A 13,223-nucleotide genomic window follows, 5' to 3' on the forward strand; every position below is an offset into this window, starting at 1 on the left:
GGAGGACTTTGTACGGTGGTACCCGAGTTCAGTGCTTTTGGAGTTTCTTTTTAAACAGTATTAATGTAATAAAGAATGCAATAAAAAAGAACAAAGGACAAATTGGTTCAATTGTTTTAGTCCTGTGTAATGTTTAAAAACGCCCCTGCTTCAGTCAATGGCTTGTTATTGCTTCAAGATGTTTTAAAGGCCCTTTAAGCTCCCCATTCTCACTTTGATGCTTCATCCAGGCACGGTACCACTTAAAACGTGGAGATAGAGTATACTCCGAGCCTCATCATTTAGCCATACAGTAATATAAAATTAGTACTGGGAACCTCAAGTAGTAAAATTACATATTGTAAAAAATGCACGTAAAAGACCACATGGACAACACCCAGAGCTGACACTGGTCCATGTGCCATCAGGCTGTCTCACAAGATTAATCTCTAAAGTGTAAAGAGATGAGGATTTTTTTTAATGAGTAAAAGACAAATGCAAGAAAGAAAAGTTGAATTTGTGTCAATTGCTAATTGCGATTTACTGATCACTGACATCATGAAATGTCTGATTGGTTGCCTTAGATTTGTATTAGCTGAAAAACTTTATTAGTGATGACCGATGGAATTGTTTTGTATTTTGGTGCCTGTCTCATGGTAGGGGCTCAAAAAATAGAGGCTTCGCTCAAGGTACAAAGTGATGAAAGCCCAAAGCGCAAAAATCATGTTTTTTACATTGTTCATGTGGGCGTGGGCCCAAAGGAGAAGCGTGAAATAGGTCTATCTGAGAAAAGTGGGACTGGCTTTGACATGAAGGGGGAGGAAGGAGAAAGGTCATCAAAAGGGTTAATTAATGAACACATTATGTGCAGTGCCCTGTGGGAGGCAGCTCAAACTTGTACAAAAAAGAATCCATCCCGGGAAGGACACCGCCATCCATCCCCCAGGTGCCCAAACCAGAACTGTGATCCTTGACTCCTCCCCTCCCAGCCAGTCACTGCCCTGTCATTCACCGAAGCCTGGGCCTCCACAACCACTACCCACTCCTTGGCTACTATCCTGGTCCAGCCTATTGCCACAGTGTCTTGTCGGTCATCCTGTTTGTACTGTGGCTGAAGCGTGGGAGAGGGAGCAAAGGAATAAGGATGCCTTTTCCAGAATACAAACCTAAAAACGTCGATCCCTTTAATGACTTTCCTCCAGATAAAGCCCAAGAGGTTACCACTGTGCTGACCTGGCCGCCACCTGTCGTCACAGGCCCATCTCCCCCTGCTCTCTCCCCTCCCACTCTTCTTCAGCAACACCGGGCTTTCCTTTCCTTTTACCAACTCCTCCCTTTGCACGTGCTCGTTTTTCTAGGCGGGGAGCCTCCTTACCTTCTCCCCCAACTCCTGGCCTCCACGCCCATTTCCCTTTAAATAGCCTGCCTTCGAATATTGTCTTAAATGACATTTTTAACAAAATGTATCTTCTCTCACTTCCATCCCTCACCCCACCTTCGGAAGAGTAGAGGCTTTCCTTGGTGCTCTGATAGCTCCCATGCCTCAACACTCGTAATATTTTTTATTCTTTCTTGCAATTGGCTATAACTCTCTTATGACACTGAAATAGATACTCTGTGAGGACATGGGCCTTGTCTTTTTAGCAAAATTGTATTCCCACGGCCTAGATGTTTAACGAATATTTGTAAAATAAATAAATATGAGCTATGAATTGAGAAGAAGTCATTCACAGCTAAAAAGAGAGGCTTCAGGGTAGCAAGTGACCATGAACTGTACTCTTGAATTGGTGAAGAAAAGAAGAAGGAGTTCCCCTTGCTGAATGTTTTTAAGTGGTAGAATGCTATGGTGAAAGTGGTACCGAGGTCTTTTGATCCCTGACACTAGCACAGTACCTGACACATGTATAGGTGTTCAGTAAATCCTGGATAAATGAAATATCTCAAGCTTGGTCCTTGTAACTGCTTTATTCCTGTTCTTTGAGGACAGGAGGCCAGTCTGGTGTAGGTTTGGGGCAGCACATGCTCAAGGAAGGCACGGTGCCCCTTGTGGGCCCCAGCATCACTGTCGCCAGCCAATCACTGCAATCCCAGTCTCTGCCGTGACTGGGTGGAAAGTAGATATGTGACCTAGTCCTGGCCAGGGGGACACGAAGGGAGGTGTGCTGGGACTTATGGGAAATGTTTTTCTTCCTGATAGAAGGAAACTCTTAGCAAGGATAAACCCCCAGACCTGCTTTGGAAGTAATGTTAGGATGTGAGGCTTGAAGCTATGGCAGCCATCTTTTTTTTTTTTTTTAAGATTTTTTTTTTTATTGATTTTTAGATAGAGAGGAAGGGGGAGAGAGAGAGAAAGAGAGAGGGAAATATCAATGTGAGAGGAAACATCAATCGATCAGTTGCTTTCTGCACGCTGCCTACCGGAGATAGAGTCAGAAACCCGAGCATGTGCCCTGACTGGGAATTGAACCAACCACCTTTCAGGGCACCGGACGACGCCCAACCAACTGAGCCACACCAGCAACCGTCTTGCAACCACGAGAGGAAAGCAAGGTTTCAAATTTTCATATAGGTAGCTCTTTTTTCATTAGTTTTCAGCTGAACTATTACCTCTTCAGGGATGACTTCCTTGAGCACCCAATCTAAAATATCCCTCCTCATGCAGCACCCCCAGTGGTCCCCCAGATCTGTCTCACTTCAACAGTGTTTAGGCAGAACAGACCCAGGGACCTGCCTTCTTCCAGCCTCCGACCACCTTCCAACCTCTTTCCCAGTCACCACCTTCAGAGCCATCTCAGTCATCCTCAGCCTCCAAGACCAGCCAGCACCATTTTTGAGCTTAACTCGTTATTGCTGAGCAACCGTGAGCTCCCAGATTCGTCAGAATTATTCCTTTAAGGTGGAAGCCACTGTCAACTGCCTGGTTAGCCTACAGCTGAGGGGCTCCTACACCTACCACTCTCTGGGCTTCTATTTCCTCCATGGTAGTGTGGCCATGGAGGGCGTGGGGCACTTCTTTCTCGAGCTGGCCAAGGAGAAGTTCGAGGGCATTGAGCCTCTCTCTCCATCCATCCATCATCCACCCATCTATCCATCCATCCAGTTTAGGATTGCCAGGTAATATTAAGGTTGAGTTAGGTGACCAAGAGTTATAATAAAGGTCAAACTGGTTGTATGATCACCTCCCCACCTCCCCCACCCATGAGGAGTTCTTAGCGTTTCTAGTGCAGATGAACAATTGTAATTGTCCTGGATTATGTCTGACAGAACAGTGCAGTTTAAGGACAGTGGTACAAAAATAGTTGAAATGTTGGATCTTGGAATTTGAGTTGAAGAATGGAAATAGGAAACTCTAGAGATCTAGCCAGGAACAGTGAACTGGACATTTCAAATAGGTAGAAGAGCTGGCATGTTGGGAATATATAATGTAGTAAATGACCTGGAAGTTTAGGAGGTGAGCAGTTAGAGAGTGGGGACATGTGAGTTTAACCTTTAAAGGTGATGCAGTCCTGAGGATAGCATGGTTCAGGGTGTGCCTATGGGAGCGTGAAACTAGAGGGGCGTGGAGAAGATCCTTGAAGACGAGGAGATGAAGGAAAAGAAGGACTTAAGAGCATTGGCCGTGTTTCCGTGTGGATCCTGAAATTACTCAGAACCGTGGCCAGACTTGGGATCAAGAATGAGATCTAAGCCCTCAGGCCACATCTCCATTTCATGAGAGATAGTCTCCAAGAAAAAGGTGAATGATAGCAACCAGGAGAGAATCATTAGACCTACCCTCCTTTTTCTATAGTTAAATCTGCTTGAATCATGATTATTCAAGGTAAAAATAATCACTTGTATTTGGTGGTTTATTGGTTATTTCACTAAGAAAATATGTCAGTTGTTTTGTTTTCTACTTTTTATTGCAAATATACTATTTCTGCTTTATTGAGAGTTCAGATTAGCTTTTGGAGACTTCTCAGGGATCTTAAACATTATTTATAATATTATTTCAAAGGGAAATGAATTGTAATTTTTAAATCAATGACCTATACACATAAAGATGTAGAATGCAACTTATTTTTAAGTTAAGGATGACCTAGATTTCTCCTCTGCTGGGAGGCAGAGTAGAGAATGGGAAACCCACAAAGTAAGATGAACTACTTCCCATTTTTCAGTTTGTTTTAGAATGAGGCTGACTCTTTATTATTCCAGCCCTCTCCTCTGTGTTATGGAAATATTATTGGCACTTAAATCCTGGATTTAAGTTAGTTCAGTAAGTATTGATTAAACATTTACCATAGGTCTGGGGTAGGTGTAGGAGTGCAAGAAATATGTATTATATGATCCTTGTATTCAAAGAATTTGAGACAATATATACTATATTATAATTGCTTAATTAATTGCACAATGCAGAATATAATGAGCAAAATTTAGAAAAGGACCATGATATAGGAGTTAAAGGGATTAAAAAGGTAAGTTGAGTCATTCAAAAACTATGGGTATTCTTGTGCAGCTTGGTCCTGGTCTTCAAGGAGCTTACTGTCTTGTAAAAGAAATCACATCGGGTCAGGAAATACCCCAAAATCTTCATGGAGGAGGTGATATCAGTGCTAGAACTTCACTGTTAGAGGGAGAGGGGGCTCTATACCACATCTTGGGGTCTGGAAAGAGCACGGAACAAAGGGCCTGGCGGGGGCATGAACTTTTCAGGAGTGGTGTGAGGTGAGGAAGGAAAGGTTGGCTGAGGCTGTGCTGTGGAGTTGCTGATGCGTTGCAAATTTTTTCAGCAGACGTTGGGAAACCATGGAAGGTTTCTGAACAAGTAAGTTGCATGGCAGCATATGAAATGACATTCATTATCATTCTAATGTAAAGTTTCAGCAGTACAGTACAGGAGGAGGTAACTGTGGTACATGTAAAGACATATATAGATGTATACATACATAGACCATCTCTCACTCTGTACACACACACACACACACACGCACACACACACGCACTTCCATGCTTCACCTACTCCCTCTCAGTGACTGAGCCAGCAAAGAGATAGTGTGTGACTTAGGCCCTAGGGAAGTGGCCTTGCCCCCTTCCCTTTTCTGTTCATTCCAAGTGTGTCTCATGCCTGCACCCCAAACCCTGAAGTTTGAAGAGCCTCCCTCCGTGCCAAAGCGCAGTTCCATAGGTTTCCCTGGTCCTTGCCTGAGAAGAGAACTTCAACCTTTCAGTCCTTAGCTCCCCAACCTGTCAAGCCAGTCCACACTCACAAACGCTTTAGAATTTTTGCTAATATGTCATAGAAAATAAAAAAGCATATGGTTGGATCACATGAACAGTACAGAGTTCTTTATCACTCTTGTCTTTGGAAAAGATTTGCTAACAGCAGACAATATTAAAATCACAGTAATGGTATCAAAGAGAGGAGCGAAGGTGATATTTTTTCTTTGCCTTTCAATATGCTTCTGTTTTGTATTACTTTTGTAATAAGAAGGAAGCTTGCTTTTAAAAAACAGCTAAGAAAGAAATGTACACATTGTGTATAATTAAATAGGGGACCTCAAGCACAATTTTGCAAGGTGGCCCTTTTTGAAAGCACCCTGGACTTAGAGGCTTAGTTCTCTGCTTGTGAGGTTTGAAGGGGGGGGATGGGCGGGGCTCTGGGAGGTGGGGGGGGGAGGGGGAACATCCTTCTACACTGACTCTTTGGCTTCCCAACTGCTGCTTTAGTAGCTGGACCTGTGCGGGTTCTTGGAACTGGAATTCTCCCTCAAAATAATATATATTTGCTTTACTTTAAAAACCACTTCAAGGGGAGAAAGGTTAAAAAACACACACAACACAATAAAAAAACAACAGCAAACTGGACTGACTAGAGCCGAAGTTCCTATTTCTCAAGAGATAGACATACACTTCCTGGAGCACAAGGTCCACTCACCCTCTCCCCATGATCTTTTGCCAGGATCTGTTGATTTGATGGGAAACAGAAACGTCAGCACTTGTACTGGACACGACTATAATGGGAGATTACCTTCTGCCTCCTGAAAGCACCACTAATACAGGCGGGACCCAACGTCTCAGCTAGTGGGGTTCCAGCTTCTCTCACGTTTCTTTCTAAGCTACATTTGTTTGTCTGTTATTGTTCTTAAAGTTTTCTGGGTTACTATAAGCAACAGACCTTGTTAGTTCCTCTTGAGATTGCCCACTACTCCCCACCCTTATTTCTCACCTCCCAGCATCCTGTTTGTCTCCCTGACTCTGGCCCCCACCCCATCTCCACCCCATCCCCACCCCCACTCAGCTACCAGTTTTTTTAGCCATGTTTTTCTTCCCTCAGTTGGTTGATTTTAAATTTCTATTTTTTATGTGTTCTCACACCAAAGGAGGCGTGCCGCATAGTCAATATTTTATGCAATGACTTATGCTTTCTTCTATTGCAAATACTTCCAAATTATGTCTCCGTATATATTCCAATGTTTGCCCCGACCTCCCCTTTCTTTTTCTTTCTTTCTTTCTTTTCTATTTATTGATTTTTAGAGAGAGAGAAGAAGGCAAGGAAAGGGGAAGAGAGAGTGAGAGAGTGAGAGAGGTTGATTCTTGTATGTGCCCTGACTGGGGACTGAACCCACAACCGTGGCCTATTGGGTAGGCGCTCTAACTAACTGAGCTACCCAGCCAGGATTGCCCCTTCCCTTTTCTTAAAGACACTGTATTTCCAGGAGCTGGTAAAAGAAAATGTGGGAAACTTTGGTCTATGTACAGGACTTTTTTGGTGATTTTTGCCTGTCTAACATTTCTCTGTTATGATAGGAACAAAATCTACAGTGTATACTGTTTATGCTCACATCAGTATATCTTTAGTTTATTAAATTTTAAAGAATATTTTAACCCGTCAATAATTCTATATGAACTATTTCGGCTTACAGTTCAATTTTGTTCATTATTGTTGCAAATGGATCTACTGGTTATTAAGCACTATGGAATCTCTTTAAGTTTAAGAGATTTTTACCTCTTAAGTTTTGCAGGTTTATGAGAAATATTTTTTAAAACTTTGGAACACCATAATAAAAGAAACCATTATACCGCTGAATACGTAATTCTGCCTAGTAGTCACAGTATCTTCACAGGAGAGAAAATTTATTTTCTAAAAGAAGGTGGGAAACACTTTTAAAATGCATTGAACATATTCATTCATCTAATCAGTTTCCTTTTCTGTGCTGAAGATAGGAAAAATGAAATTCAAAAGAAGCAGAATCCTAAACTCATTTCTCTTACTGATTCGTGTAGGTCTAAAAAGTGGAAGTTCCTCTCCTTTACCGGCTGATAGCTCAATTGATGTTTCTTTCTTTTCAGATTTAACCCATTGGAATTAATAATTATTCAAAGTGTGTATACATTTTTGGGGGACACCCTGTATAAGCTTTACTCAAAATAGTGTTATTAGAGCCTAATTTCCCAAGGGAAATAGTATAATTAAATATTGTATTTAAAATATTATAATTAAAGTTTCCATTCAAAATGTCCTCTTACATATATAAAAATAAAAAGCTAGACTGGGGATTAAATGAGGAATTCTTACTAAAATAGTCAAAGATGGGGACATCCACGCTTATGTGTGAAGTTAGAACCCTCCCTCTCTAATTACCTTTATCCTTATTGAAAGCAACTTGAGGAATATCACACTCATTTTTCCTAAAGGTTTTGCATTAAAACAAGAGAAAGGACTTTTCCTTACACTGGCTCATAGTTCATATCAAGGGAATCAGAAAAATCACCGACAATTAAAAAAGTAATTAATTATGTACAGTATTGTTGTTTTTTTTTTTTAAGCCTACGATTGCATAAACACACTCAGCTGTTTGCCAAGGCCCAAGGAGGTGGAGATCAAATATATTTCCGCATCTTGCTGCTGATATGGTTGAGATAAATGGCTACTGGATCAAAAAACAGCCAGAATAAAGAATAGTAAGAATTATTGAAAGTAAGCTCCCAGTATTAATCAAATAGGCATTATTAAAATAGGGCATGAGAGAGATTCCAAATAGTGGCAGATTGAGTGGAAGCCACACTGACACTCTCCCAGGACCAAACTGAAATTACAACTAAAATATAGAAAAACCATCCTGAGTAATCAACTGAAGACTAGCTGGAGAACACCCTCATAATCAAGGAGGAGAAGTGGAGACCACATAGAGACTGATAGGAAGTGTGGAGGCGAGAGGGCTGGCTGGGCTCCCACAGGCAGCAGCTGAAATTCTGTGGAGGCATATCTCAGCTGTGGGGGCTTCCCATTGAGAACTCTGGAGCCTAAACCCCAAGCTGGGCTCCCCAGCCCAGAGCACCAGAACTGAGAAAAGTGCCCACATATCATCTGGCTGTGAAAAGCAGCGGGGTTCCTGTCTTCCAGGGAGAGATGGCTGGAAATGCAGGCACCCTCTTAAAGGGCCAATACACAAAGTTTTGTGGGCTCCAGACTAGCGTTGTATGGGGAGAATCCACTGGTGCTGGCTTGGGGGATGTAACTCAAAGGACAGCTATCTGGATTCCTGTGCTGAGTCATTCCCCCATATGGCAGAGGACATCTTTCTTGTGCAGACATTTACAGTTCAAGCAGCTTTTCCCTGAGGTGGAAGCAATTGCCCCACCCATCGAAAACCTCTCACCCACCCTGTGGAGTTTCTACAGCCTGAGGCTTATTAAGAGACTGAACAACCCATCAGACTTTGGGTGCTTTGAGTCTTTGACTGATTTGCTTCTGGACCCAGGACTTGGAAAAGCAGACCTTGGTGGGCGTCTTGGTCCTTTCCAAATGCACCCAACCCCAGCAGAGGGAACCACAAGATGTGGAGTGGGGAAAGCTTCAAACCAGGGTACTAAAGGCCAGTAACAAACAGCATCTGACATTGGCCTGCACCAGAGACCATCCAAAAGACTAAGAGTCCTAGCAGATCTACATAATAAATAGGAACAAATCCAAACAGACAGCCAAAATGGGGAGACACATAAACAAGCCCCAAGTGAAATAACAAAATAATTCTCCAGAAGAAGAGCTAAATGAAATGGAGATAAGCAATCTATCAGATATAGAGTTCAGAATACTGATTGTAAGGGTGCTCAACAGCATGATAAAAGATATGGAAACTATGAAAGAAACTAAGAATGACATAGTAGAAATAAAAAATACATTGGAATGAATAATCAGCAGATTAGAGGAAGCTGAGAGTCAGGTAAGTGAATTAGAAGACAGAGTAGAAAAAAATCACTCAATCAGAGAACCAAAAGAAAATACAATTAAAAAACAGGACAGTTTAAGGGAGCTGTGGGACAACATGAAATGTAACAATATTCACATCATAGAAATGCCAGAAGAGGTCAAAAGTAAGCAAGGGCTAGAGAACCTGTTTGAAGAAATAATGGCAGAAAGCTTCCCTGGCCTGGTCAAGGAAAAAGTCACACAAGTTCAGGAGGCATAGAGAGTCCCAAGCAAGAAGAACCAAAGAGCCCACGCCCAGACACATCATAATTAAAATGCCAAAATTCAAGTCAAAGAGAGAATCTTAAAGGCAGCAAGAGAAAAGCAATCTGTTACCTACAAAGGAGCTTCTATAAGGCTATCATCTGATTTCTCATCAGAAACTCTACAGGCCAGAAGGAAATGGCATGAAGTGTTGAAGGTAATGAAAAGTAAGGATCTGAAACCAAGAATATTCTATCCATCAAGGCTATCATTCAAAATAGATGGTGAAATAGCTTACCAGACAAAAAAAGACTAAAGGAATTTATCACCACCAAAACAGCATTGCAAGAAATGTTAAAGGGACTGCTGTAATAAGAAGTTGAAATAGAGAGAAAGAGAAACATAGGCATAAAGAAAGAAAATGGCAATACATAAGTACCTATCAATAATAGCCTTAAATATAAATGGATTAAATGCTCCAATCAAAACATAGGGTAGCCCGGCCAGGCGTGGCTCAGCGGTTGACTGTCGACCTAGGATCCAGGCGATCGGGGTTCGACTCCCGGTCAGGGCACATGCCCGGGTTGCGGGCTCGATCAATGACTCTCATCATTGATGTTTCTATCTCTCTCTCTCTCCCTCTCCTTTCCTCTCTCTGAAATCAATAAAGATATATTTAAAAAAAAAAAAAACTGTCAAAAAAACCCCAAAACATAGGGTAGCTGAATGGATAAGAAAACATGACCCAACTATATGCTGTCTATAAGAGACCCACCCCAGAACAAAAGACTCACACAGGCTGGAAAAACAAACTAACTAACTAACTAACTAACTAACTAACTAACTAACTAACTTCTGGAGGACTTTAAAGGAGAGATTGACAGCGATACAGTCATAGTAGGGGACTTTAACATCCTACTAACTTTACTGGATAAATCTTCCATACCAAAAAAAAAAAAAAATCAACAAGGAAACAGTGACTCTAAATGACACACTAGATCTGATGGGTTTAATTGGCATTTACAGAACATTTCACCCCAAAACGGCACAACATACATTCTCCTCAAGTGCACATGGGATATTCTCAAAGATAGACCACATGTTAGGACACAAAACAAGTCTACAAGTTCAAGAAGATTGAAATCATATCAAACATCTTCTTGGACATTTACACCATGGAATACTATGTAGCTGTAAAGAAGAAGGATCCCTTACTCTTTGAGACAGCATGGTGGGATCTGGAGAGTATTATGCTAAGTGAAATAAGCCAGTCAGAGAAAGACAAGTATAACATGATCTTACTCACATGTGGAGTCTAATGAACAAAATAAACTGATGAACAAAATAGATCCAGAGACATAGAAGCATGGAACACACTGGTGAATCTCAGAGGGAAGGTGGGGTGGGGAGAATAACCTAAGAACTTAGATGTATATATGCATAACCCATGGACACAGACAATAGTGTGGTGAAGGGCCTTTGGGGGCGTGGTTCAGGGTGGAGGAGATTAATGAGGGGAAAAAGGGGGACATTTGTAAGACTTTCAACAATAAAAATAAATTAAAAAAATAAAAAATAGAAAGTAGGGTGTGATCTATGTTTATTAGGCTGATGTTAATGGTGGTGCTATACTTTTGGATGCCACATCACACTGCAAAGTATGTTAATTACAATTCTCCATTTCCCACTCTTGGTAGGACTTGTGCCTAAGTTGTTAAAGAGACTCAGATTGGCCAGTACCTTCTTTGGCTCTTTGTACTGTCGGGGCTGGGGTTGGATGTTAATGCTTACTATGCTATTTTCCAAGGATTTAATTAAAAATATATAATATTTGCTGGACCCCCTACTTAGATAAGGATAGACTTAAGTAACTTTGAAAGTCCCTGTCCTTAGCCCTGGCCAGGTGGCTGGGTTGGTTGGAGCGTCATCCCATACACAAAAAAGGTTGTGGGTTGGGTTCCCAAACAAGGCACATACCTAGGTTAAGGGTTCTTTCCTTGGACCGGGTGTGTATGAGAGGCAACTGATTGCTGATGTTTTTCTCTCTTTCTCCTTCCCTCTCTCTCTAAAATCAATGAACATATCCTCATATGAGGATGAAACATAAAAGAAAAAAAAAAAGTCCCTGTCCTTAGAGAACTTTCAATCTAAAATGGAAACCAGACAGGTATCTTCACACAAAGATAAGTAATAGTATAAGGAAGTAAGTGATATGCATATTTTTAAAAGTACTCCAGATTAAGAGTGGTATCACTTTGGCTTCAAAAGGTCAGGAAAAGCTTCATGTGGGAGGAGAGACTTGAACTGTACCTAGAAGGATGGTGTGTCTGGAAGTGATGCAAAGACCACTGTGGTTCCAGCAAAGGGGTCCTGTGGAGGACCTGGGTAGACGAGGTTGGAAAGACGAGTGAGAGCTACGTGGCACAGTGCTTGCATTTAGGTCAAGGAGCAGGGACATCAAACAAATGGCAACTTACTCTACCAAAGTTGAATTTTCCAAGGCCAGCTTGAATTTCAGGGCATTTTGTCTTTTTCAGTTAAGGTGATTCATTGAGTGTAATTTAATATTTAAAATCTTACATTGCTATTTACATAACTTTTTTTTTCCAGATTATGTCCTGATTTGGTATTTGGAAAATAGAATCATTTATTCAGTCCTCAAATATTTGCTAAATATATTGTGCCAAGTATAGGACTGGACATTTCTTAAGAGCTGAACAGTTATTTATTAGGTACTTACTATGTGTCAAGCTTTGTTCTAAGACCTTAGGGTTCGTCACTGAACAAAAAGAAAATCTCTGCCCTCAGCTCCTGGCTGCAGTGTGCCAGGAACTATACCAGACACTCTCATGTGCATCATTGCAATTAATGCTGTGACTGGTCCATGAGGCAAGTATTGTTATCCCTACTTCACAATGAGGAAACTGAGGGCAGAACACATTAGTGTGTAGGGGGTTTGCTTTAGTGATTCTGTGTTTAATGTTTTCACTGGGTTGAAACCTCAGAAATTGAAATGTGTAGGGCATACATTTATGGTTAATTCACAAACAGAACTGACCAATTTCTGGATGTTAATATAGTGAATGGAAGGTTTTTTGTGTTTTTGTTTTTTACATTAGGTTCTAAGAACAAAACTAAAGATAGGAGTTATCTTTGATAATTAAGTACCTTGTGTTCTCTGTAGATAGTCCAATAATTACATTAGTCATAACGTATATAAGGACACATTATTATAAATAACTATAGTTATTTATAAGATATCATTATTATGTAAATCCTACATTTTATATAGCAATGATTATTTCCTTTTGATTATCTAGATTCAAATAAAGCTATAGGTTATTCTCACCTGTACTCTTCCTCTGTCTCCAGACTAGCAAGCCTGCCTCACCACTGCTCCTATGGAAGGACTCCTCCTCGTATTATCTGTTTTGCCTCTTGATTCAGTCATGCTGCTCCTCTGGCGGACAGATTCGGATTCAGCAAACAGTATGGAGAACCTACTGTCACATGGCAGGCCATTTCACATAAATCCCTGTTTCTCATCAATATGGAACACCAAAGGATAAACTGGTGCATTTTTTATGAGCATCAGTTGTATTCAATTATTTTACGGAAAAAAGTTAAGTACATTACCAGTGAATAATTTAAAACATAATTTAAATATTGAAACAATGTAGGTATATATTATGGTATAAAATGCAAAATTTGTTTGAACCTTCAACATGAAATCTATTTCAAAGACATTGCTTTTGTTTTGAGTGTGTCTTCAGTTCAATGTGAACCACACCCCCCTCCTTCCTGAGGGGTT

Source organism: Miniopterus natalensis, chromosome 1 (genome assembly GCF_054644295.1).
Source record: "Miniopterus natalensis isolate mMinNat1 chromosome 1, mMinNat1.hap1, whole genome shotgun sequence".
Lineage (NCBI taxonomy): Eukaryota > Metazoa > Chordata > Mammalia > Chiroptera > Miniopteridae > Miniopterus > Miniopterus natalensis.